General features: G+C 44.8%; 1 non-coding gene across 1 annotated transcript; it reads right to left on the reverse strand.

Annotated features, from left to right (window-relative positions):
• Nucleotides 1-321: 321 nt before the first annotated feature.
• On the reverse strand, nt 322-446 carry LOC115063884. Its single transcript, XR_003843752.1, has one exon. It is a non-coding gene; the product is annotated as a small nucleolar RNA SNORD22 (small nucleolar RNA).
• Nucleotides 447-10,577: the final 10,131 nt, after the last annotated feature.

Genomic DNA, 10,577 nt, shown 5'->3' on the forward strand with positions numbered 1-10,577 from the left:
CCCAACAGAGCTCTGGCAATGGGGAGGGTGGGGAAAATGGTGGCTTGAAGCAAATCATGTCCACTTCTTCACCCTGGATTTACTTAATAACTCTGCCTTGTTTGTTTGTTTTTAAGGTTAAAAGTAGCTTTATTAGAAAAATGAAGGTGGCTGTATTATGCTATCTTGAACATAGTTACTAACGAAGGGATCTGAAGATTCTCCTCTTGGTGTCCTTGATCATGGTATCCACTTCTCTGCACCCTGTTGTTTGAACCTAGAAAAGATGAACCCTCTCTCAGCAGTGGGGATTCTCTGCTTCCCCACATGCAGGCTCTGGCAAACCCTCCGGTAGCTCGTCCTGGAACAGACTTTCCTCTTCCACTGCAGCCAACCCCAGTAAGTCCACCTCTTGGGGCTCTGGGCCTGAGACAGGAGTAAGGTGTGTCAACAGCCCTTTTCTGGAGTCACTTTGTAGTTCTTACAAGCCGATTTCTGTAACCACCGCCCTAGTTAACTGCATCCCTAGGGTGAACGGCATTTTCTCTGTCACGGGGAGGAACAGGCAGCTTTGCCCTGCGGTTGTTATCCACCCACGGACCCACGCACACACGAACGCACACATGCAGGTAGGTCCACTTGCATTCTTGTCTCCCGAACCTCCTTCTCAGTTTCCTGTGCACGTCAACACATTGTTCGCCTGTCCATTCCCTGCTTGGACTGTTAATCCTTCAGAGTTCTGTTCTTGCTTCTGGGATGAAATGTGAGACTCCAGCCTCGTTTGGCTTCCTTTCTCACATTATCTCCACAAACACATTACTTCCAAAGCTCGAGCCTTAGTGAGGGGTTCTGTTGCTGTAATAAAACACCGTGACCAAAAGCACCTGTAGCCCATCACCCAGGGAAGTCAGGGCAGGACATACGGCAGGAACCAAGACGGAAACCACGATGCACCATTGCTTACTGGCTTGCTCCCCCCTGACTTTCTTAAAGCACCTGAGACCACCAACCCAGGAGTAACAATCACCTACAGTGAGCTGGGTCCTCCCATGTTAATCATCAATCAGGACAATGCGCCACAAGCTTACCAATCTGGTGGGGATATTTTCTTAATTGTGGTTCCCTCTTCCAAAATGACTCTACATATGTGTCAAAGTTGACATAAAAACTAGCCAGCACAGATCGTGATAAATGTATAGCAAATGATTTCACAGTCAAATCCCTGGTTCCTAAATTTGTTCTCAGAATATGACTTCAGTTTTCAAAAGCCCAAGTGAATATTTCTACCCAAATGTCTAATCTAGAGGTGTAATGAAAACCACATTGACTACATACTGAGAAGACAGTAGCAGGACTGTATGACTGTGTGCTGTCCTCAGAGTCTCCATGTCACATTTTCCTTTAAATGAAAGAGGGTAGGGAGGTGGACGAAGACGGTGTAAGGCTAACATTTGCTAAATGCAAGGCTGGCCCAGTCTCTTAGTTTAAGAGGATAACTATCTCCTAGAACTTCTTTCAAAGAACGTATGCAGGACCAATCAGATGTTCACACGGAATCTGTAGGGCTAGAGTGTCAAAGAGAGACTAGTGACCTTGAAGTGACACCCAAGGAGATGAGGTATAGACATGCCTATTTAGCCTCGTACTGTGATGCCCAGAAAGACAAAGTCTGTACATGCCGATTAGCCTAGGGGAAGGTTCGGAAACAGCCAAGGGGCCAAGGTATGTGTGTGATGGCTGTAATGTATAAGATGTCTGGAAGCCTCAAATGACTTTAATAAAGGTATCTTGGGTTAACAGACAGAAACACTCTTTCCCCGAGAGTCCGAGAAATGAGATGTGCAGCGATGACTCGGTGTTTGAGAATACTTGCTACTCTTGCAAGAGAATTCAGGACTGGTTTTCAGCACCCACACCAGGGGGCTCACAACTGCCTATAATTCCAGTTCCCAAGGAGTCAGTGCTCTCCGGTCACCATGGGAACACACATATACATAAATAAAAATAAATAGATCTTAAGAGAAAGGTTTCCGATAAATGGCTTACAAAGTAAAATTAGGAGCCAGGCAGTGGTGGCTCACGCCTTTAATCCCAGCACTCAGGAGGCAGAGGCAGGCGGATTTCTGAGTTCGAGGCCAGCCTGGTCTACAATGTGAGTTCCAGGACAGCCAGGGCTATACAGAGAAATCCTGTCTCGAAAGAAAGAAAGAAAGAAAGAAAGAAAGAAAGAAAGAAAGAAAGAAAGAAAGAAAGAAAGAAAGAAAGAATAAAATTAGGACTCTCCTTTTCTCACCTGGTCCCAGAGCCTAGAAGCCCCTAGAACCCAGAGTAATTTCCCAGAACATTTATTGTTTCAAGACCAAATGTCTTCCATTAAAAGTGACACTTCTCCTCATTTTGTGAGTACACTTCATTCAGTAAAAATGATGAGTGATCTTGAGAGAATTTGCCAAACTGTATGTTTACAGCCAAACATAGTAGCCCAGCTTAAGTCTTCTGAGGGACTCTGGAGAGCATAATCAATCAGCTCATTGGGCTTGATTGGGGCCAATTTTGAGCACAGCCTAAGAGGGTGCTGATGCCTTAGTTTCCTTTCCTTTCAGGATGGGGAGTTTTGAGGACACAGGACCTTGGGCACACTACGCAAAGGCTCTACCCGTGAGTGCAGCCTCCGCTTTCACGGCATGCATGGCTCTGTCACTGTTTTCCAGGGTGATTTTCATGATTTTAGCTGAGTCTTTCCTTAAACATACAGAATAAAGCTCCCTTTGCTCTGTTGTATTTTCACGTTGATAATGTACACAGAGGGTCTCAGATCCCAGCATGGAACACGATGTGACTGAACACAAGCTGGTGAGAGTGAGCGAAGCCCCCTTCTCTAAGAAGCAACCCATTAGCTTGCCATATGGCCAGATGCTATTAGTTTATCTTTCTAATTTTAGTAGCGTCGGATACGAATACCTGCCTGACACCGATTCGTGTGGCTTTATGTTTTTCTGGTTTGTTCATATTGGTGAGAATCCTCTTAGGAAGCATCCAGGCCTCCCCCTATGGTGTTCTCTAGGGTCTCATTCTAGAAGACTGTCATTTAAGAACTCCGTGCTGAGTGTGAGCTGCCCTGTGTTGTTTGTGGCTCTTACCACCATGCCCTCCTTACTGTCGTATTGTCACTGTTAGTGAATCTGGCTAGCAGCGTTTGAAGCAGATGAGATTTTAGCTCACGCCTTGATAACTGCATTGGCTCAGCCTAAGCGAAAGCCTTATTTTCATTAAAGGGAGCAGACATGCTGAGGAAGAAGGTGCTATTTTTACATAGGGTCTTTTTTTTTTTTTCTACTGAAACCACATGATAACACTGTGCTGTTAAAATGATCTCCAGCATGCTGAGTTAGCTGAAGAAACAATATGCATGTTGCCAAAATCAAGGCAGAACTATTCTGAGCCTCCTCCGCTCCAACCTCTAGCTCTCCTTGGTGGTCATGCAGAGGAGTCCAGGGCAGAATTGGTAAGGAAGAGGATGCCACAGACAGAATGGAGGGCGCCTACAACCACCAGCAGGAGGTTATATACATTTTGACTATTTAATTATTGACTGCCCTCCATTATTGATATGAGAAGTGTTTTTAATTGGATATTTGAATATTACTAATATTTGTTGAGAACCCACTTTATCACACACAATGTGATTATCTATCTATCTATCCATCTCTAACTCACTATGTAGAACAGGTTCTTCTCTAAATTGTAGGGATCTGCCTGCCTATGACTCCTGAACTCCTGAACGCTGGAATTAAAGCCTTTACCACCATACCTTCCCTTAGATATAGTTTTTGTTTTATGTTTTTTTGTTGTTGTTTTTTTTTTTTTTTTGTAAAGGAAGTGTAAAACAGAACTCAGGCTAACTTTAGAACTTTACTAATAGAGGAAGTTTAAGTAAATGCCCTTCTGCTTTGTTTTATCCTTAAAGCTATTATTACATTTATACTGTTGTTAAATTGTTTCTATTATAAACGCCATGATTGAATATATATGACAGGAACCTCACTAAGCAATCTATAAAGCCTTTGTTGGTTCCCACAGCAATCTTATCCGGTAACTCTTATCTCCGTTTGCAGAAGACGAGACGTCAGGACCCCCTAGGAACCAGGCGACCGGGGATTCAAACTTATATGGGGCTGTCCAGCACTAAAGCCTCCGGTTCTCACCAGGCCATACTGAAACTCTTTGTTAGTACAATATCTGGCCCTCCACTGTGTATGGCTCAGCCTTCATTCTCACTGTCATTCCATCCCCCAAATTCAAAAAGTACCAATGGGAGCAGGTTAGTACAAACAAACAACAGAAAGGCAAAGGTCTTCTCTCTTCACGATCTTCAATCCCTGTATGCAAAGCATCGCGCGTTTTGTTTCTCTTGCTCTCAAGTAGTGGAGGTTTTCCCCCACTGCACTCTGGAGTTTGAGTCAAGTGCCTGTTCGCAGACAGGCTTGTACTTGACTGAGGAAATGATTGGAGTGCCTGCCGAGCAGACAGATGCTCAAATAGAGGACGGCTTATTGCTTCTCGGCCCTGTCTCGAAAGCAAAATTGCTTTTGTGGCCTCCATATTCCCCAAGATCTTGTACAGATTCAGGGTTTGCAGTAAGGAGAACAGCACAGCTGTCAGGCTCAGGTAGCCAAAGCTTGTAAACACACAAAAGCCACTCAGAAGTGTGACAAAGTGGGTAAGAAGAGATCAAGAGTACAAGGCCCTAGATTTGGGGGGAAATTAAGGGAATCTGTAGAAAGAGAAAAGAAATCTGGGCCAGTTGGGCCAAGGATAAGCCATCAGATTTTAGAAAGTTATCAACTTCCAGACCAAAGGGGACAAAACTCCAAGTCACAGAAGCCTTGACTCAGTCTCTTAGTACAGCCTAGATGTAGCCTAGATGTTGTCTGAGTTGTCGGTTTAGAAGCTCATGCTTAGAGGTGGTGTCTGCTCCCTTAAGTATCAGTTGTTAAGAGTACCCAGAGTCCAGGTTATGGTAATGGACACCTTTCATCCCTGCACTTGGGAGGCAGAGACAGGTGGATCCCTAAATTCAAGGCCAGCCTGGTCTATGTAATGATTACCAGGCCAGCCTGGTCTATGCAGTGAGAATCATCTCAAACAAAACCAAAAAGAGTCCCAGCACCAGCCTCTCGCGCGACTCTCTGAGACTGCTGCTGAAAGTCTCAGGTCTGGCTTAGATCTCACACCCTCTGGGAGAAGATGGGGCGGGATCTCGACAATGCACTACAGTGAAGGCGGAAGACCTGGCAGAGTTGGCAAATGCATGGCTGCTTGTCTGTGTCTCTCCACTCCTCCCCTCGAGGGTGAGAACACGTGACGGACAGAAGGAGGGACACATTCTTTAGGACTCGATTTTCTCCAATGTAAACCATCTCTGACCCATGTTTGTTACAAACACTTGACTACACAAACCTATCCTAGGGCGGGGTGAACCATCCTTTCTATTGGACAGCTTCTCCCACATGCCTCTTAACCACACTGCTGGTTTCTGTATTTTTAACATATTAAACTACTCGTCCCTAGTAATCCCTTCACTTTAAGGTCAAAGGGCAAATCCTTGTAATGTGCCAGGGCTTCTTGGGGAATCTCCAAGGTATACTTAGGAATTATGAGTCTAGAGACTTCTTTATCCTAATGTAGAGTCTGATCTTAGAAGACTCAGAATGCAGAAAGAGCAGACAAAACCAGAAGTTAGCTTAGGTCAGATCACAAGTGCTTGAGGAGAAAAGGCCATCATATGTTTGCTAAAGCAACAACACTGCATTTCCTTTAAGTGTCAACGTAAGGAAAATTCTTTTACTTTTAGGTACTTAAGTGTGTGTGCATGTGTATGTGAAAAATGTATGGGGAAGTCTTCCTCAGAGGCCAGGAAGAGGGCATCAGGTCCCTTGGAGCTAGAGCTCCAGGTGGTTCCAAGTCAACTGCCGTGGGGCTGGGAGCAGAGCTCCGGCCTTCACAGGAGCAGTCAGTCCTCATAACCACTGAGCCATCTCCTCAGCCTCCGCAGAATAATCCCAAAGACGCTTAGACATTACGGAGGTCAGGGATTGGCTCTTTGCAAGCATGAACATAATGAAACCACCAGAACTCGTTAGTCTCTGCTGTCTACGTGAGCACGGCAGGTGACTGACGCCTGAGTGCTGTCCCTCACTGAAAGACTTGGGGATTTTAACAGAGGGAAAGTCATTGTTTTTTTCAGTTAATTCAATATTTGGCAGTAAAGGATCCAAGTTCTTCTTCTTCTCTCTCTTTCTCTTTTTTAAATCTTTGAATAAGATCATGAAAACTACCAAAATGTCAACATATTTTATTGTTCTGTTTTGCAAAGCAAAGACAAAAATGCTCCCTTTTTTGCAAACCGTCTACAATTTTCCATGCCCGCTTATGTTTTGTCTTTCTTGTCAGTTTCACTTTCTGAAACAGCATTTTTTTTTTTTTTTTTACAACTCATCTCTTTTCTTCCCCCCTTGAAAACAACAACAACTCTGGAGGACAGAAAACAACTCAGTGGTTAAAGGCACTTGCTGCTCTCTCGGAGGGTCCCAGTTCAGTTCCCAGCACCCACATGGCAGCTCACAACCACCTGGAACTCCAGTTCCAGGGCATCTGATGCCCTCTTCTGACTTCGGTGGGCACTGCACACACGGGGCACTCAAAGGCACACGTACACGCCAATTTTTAAAGTTTTAAAACAGATTTTTTAAAAAAACCTTTATTTGCTTTCTTTGGGCTGTGCTGTACTTCTCTTCACTCCACGTGAACTTCTGCGTGGCTGGCCTTCCTTTGGTCTTAATTACTTACTCGCAGTAAGCATAGCTGTATCCTTTTCTGTCTGAGTGCTTGATGCATCCCGAGCCCAGGTAGGCATAACCTGATGCATACTTGTCGTCTTAGTTAAAGTTTTATTGCTGAGAAGTGACAACATGAGCATGGCTACTAAAGGAACGTGTTTAATTGGAGCTTGCTTCCAGTCCTGAGGTTCAGTCCATTATCATCACTAGGGCAGGAAACATGGCGGCACTCAGGCAGGCACGGTGCTGGAGAAGTACCCGAGAGTTCTACATCTGGATCCAGAGGCAGCAGGAAGAGAGTGTGGTCTGGTTTGAGCTTCTGAGACCATAAAGCCCACCCCCAATGACACGCCCCTTCAAAAAGGCTATACCTAATAGTGCCACTCCCTGTGAACCCAGGAAGCCATTTTCATTCAAACTATAACATTTACCAACCTCAATTTTTACAGAGGAACCTAGATAAATGGTTAATAACTGAGCATTATATATAAGCAAAAGTGAATATGTTTGGTATTGTGAACAAAGACTGTCACTGTAGCACAGTACGGCAGAAAACAGTGTGTTTACATGTTTATAATTATGTGTAGTATTTTGTATTCTATTGGAAATTATCTAGGATTGCCAAGAGTTCCCACTGCTTGCATGAATATTTGTCTAAGACTTTAAAATAAACCTTAGAAGTTATGATTACATTAATATACTACAGAGAATGATTATTTATATAAAAGATTATCAATGTTGGGGTTTTTTTTTTGTATTTTTAATCTACATATTTGTGTTTTGTCTATATCTATGTCTATGAACCACATGTGTGTCTGGTGCCCACGGAGGTCAGAATAGAACATTGGATCACCTGAAGCTAGATTTTCAGACAGTTGTGAGCTGCCATGTGGATGCTGGGAACTGCACCTGAGCCCTCTGGAAGAGCAGCCAATATTCTTCCATTGCTACAGTGCAAATTGTCAAAACTCTGATTTAGCTTAATTAGTAACACACTGTTGTTATTGTCATTTTTTTAAATTCTGGAAACCCAGGGCATTGTGTATACCACACAAATGCTACACTACTGAGTTCTTCTCCAAGTCTAGACATAATTTACACGAGTCTCACATTCCTTACCATTAAGTAATAATGTTAGCTTATGCCATCAATAACTCCATGTGCAAAACGAGAACATCCAGAAAGTTAACAAAAATATTCTGAAAGGCAAAATGTACAAATGCATTTTATTTAACACACTAAAACTCAACCTTCTGTCTAAAACCAGAAGTATAAACTAGACTGATTTATCCAAAGATTTCCTATGAATACATCAAACAGATTTAGATTATCATATAAAATGCGTGTGTTAGCACTTTCTGAAATAATTTTTACTAAAAGACTGTGTTTATTGTATTTAGCTTGTTTTACAGCAATTCTAGAGCTATGGGTTTATAGAAACATTTATTACTGTCCATAGGTCAGCTAGAATAAAATTTTGTTAACTTAAAAAGATCTAATGGTGATTTATTAATCTTCAACCCATGTAAGGCAACAGGGCACACACAGTGAAAGGCACACACGGTTCTCAGTTGCAGAGGACTGCTGACTGGCTTCAGAAAAGCAACCTCAGGTCCAGGTCAGCAGTAAGCTTGGAGACAAAAAACCGGATAGTCCAGTTCCCAAAGGTCTGTTTTGCTTTCTAGTGGGTATAAAATGTTACCCTAATTGATTTGATCTTGCCAGTGGACGAACAGACAAATAAAAAGATGGGCACACTGGATTAGCTCTCATCTCTCTCCAGGAAGAGAACAGAGACAGACCCCATTGTTCAACTTACAGAGAGCACCCCATTATCCTATCCCAAAACCAAGGTTCCTGTAACCCAGGCACTGGGCACAACAGAAGGACATGAGAACACAATGCCATCACTCAGCCAGCGATACAAATCCAGACCTGCACAGCAGTCCTGAACTCATGTGTGACCACTCATTTTATGAACTTTAGATTGATACGGCTGATTTGAAAGAAAAATGTGGACTCTCTAGGGCCTGGACCCAGCATCCAAAAGAGACTCTCGATGTCTCCACCCTAATCTGTAGCATTTGCCACTTCCTGCAGTGTAAATTCTACCACGATGGTCACTTTCCATCTGTCAACACATTGTCATGCGTACAGTACCAATAGCGCCAGGATCAGATTTCATCTGAAGATTCCAGCAGACCTCCCAGAGTGGCCCCAGAGCTCAGCACGTTCACAGACAGCTCATCATCTGACTTCTGCTTTTCCTTACAGTGAGCCAGAAGTCTGTTTTCCTACAGCTTCTAACAGCAGGACTTAGCCTCACTCTGTGTAAGTTCGCAAAATAAGGCTACCCACTGAGCCAGTGAATGTTCAAAGCCAAGTGCAGCTATTTAGAAAGTTCCTGTCTCCCACTTTATAGATAAAAAAGCTGACTCTTCCCCCTTTAATCCCAGCACTCAGGAGGCAGAGGCAGGTGGATCTCTGAGTTCAAGGTCAGCCTGCTCTATAGATTGAGTTCCAGGACAGCCAGGGTTATACAGGGAAACCCTGTCTCAAAATAGAACAAAAAGAAAAAGAAAGAAAAAGAAAACAAAACTCTTGAGTCTCAAAGATTCTAATGATTTCCCTGCTTCTATAACGTTTCACTTCGTCACATTTGATGAAACCAAGGCTAAAATTTTCACAACACGCGGGAGGAGTTTCAAGGCCTGAGCTGGTAGGAGAGCCATCTTTGCTCCAGTGTATTGCCGGGGAAAGGGCAGCCTAGAAGTGACAGAGCAGCTGGGACAGACTCCATTTCTGGCTCCAGACATCCTGCACCTTTCCAGCCAGAGGAGAGGTGTCCACCCGGGAGGGTTCTCACTGCTTGAGCTGGTAAGAGAGCCATCTTTGCCATCTTTGCTCTGGTGCATTGCTGGGGAGAGGGCGGCCTGCAGAAGCGACACAGCTTCTGGGAAAGATCCTATTTCTGGCTCCAGTCATCAGCACTTTTCCCACCCGAGCAGAGGTGTCCTCCCCGGAGGGTCTCAAGGCCTGAGCTGGTAGGAGAGCCATCTTTGCTCCTGTGCACTGCAGGGTAGAGGGCTGCCTGCAGAAGCAACACAGCTGCTGGGACAGACTCTGTTTCTGGCTCCAGACATCCGTGACCTTTCCAGCCAGAGGAGAGGTGTCCGCCCAGGAGGGTTCTCACCACCTGAGCTGGTAAGAGAGCCATCTTTGCTCCAGTGCGTGGCTGGGGAGAGGGCGGTCTGCAGAAGCAACACAGCTTCTGGGACAGATCTCCTTTCTATCTCTAGACATACAAGCACCTTCCCTGACAGAGGAGAGGTGTCTGCCCAGGAGGGCGCTCACTGCCTGAGCCGGATGGGGAGCCATCTTTGCTCCCATTCTCCTAGGCTCCAGTCTGCACTGGTGAGAGTGTGGACCACAGAAGCTACATAGCTTTGGGACAGACAGAAGCAACCTAGCTTCTGGGACAGACCCTGTTTCAGGCTCCAGAAATATGGGCACCTTCCTCGCCAGAGGAAAGGTGGTCACCTGTGAGGGCTCTGCCTACCAGATTAGGTGAGAGAGTCATATTGTGTCCAGGGTCCCTCGGTGGCTAGTCTGTGCCGGTGAGTGAGCAACACATCTTCTGGGACAGGCCCTGTTTTGGGTCTACATCTTCAGCCAGGAGGCAGATCTGAATGCCAGGCCTCTGTGCACCTTCCCTATTTGAGGAGAGCTTCCCTGCAGAGAGTAATCTGACCACTGAGA

Source organism: Mus pahari, chromosome 4 (genome assembly GCF_900095145.1).
Source record: "Mus pahari chromosome 4, PAHARI_EIJ_v1.1, whole genome shotgun sequence".
Taxonomy (NCBI): Eukaryota; Metazoa; Chordata; class Mammalia; order Rodentia; family Muridae; genus Mus; species Mus pahari.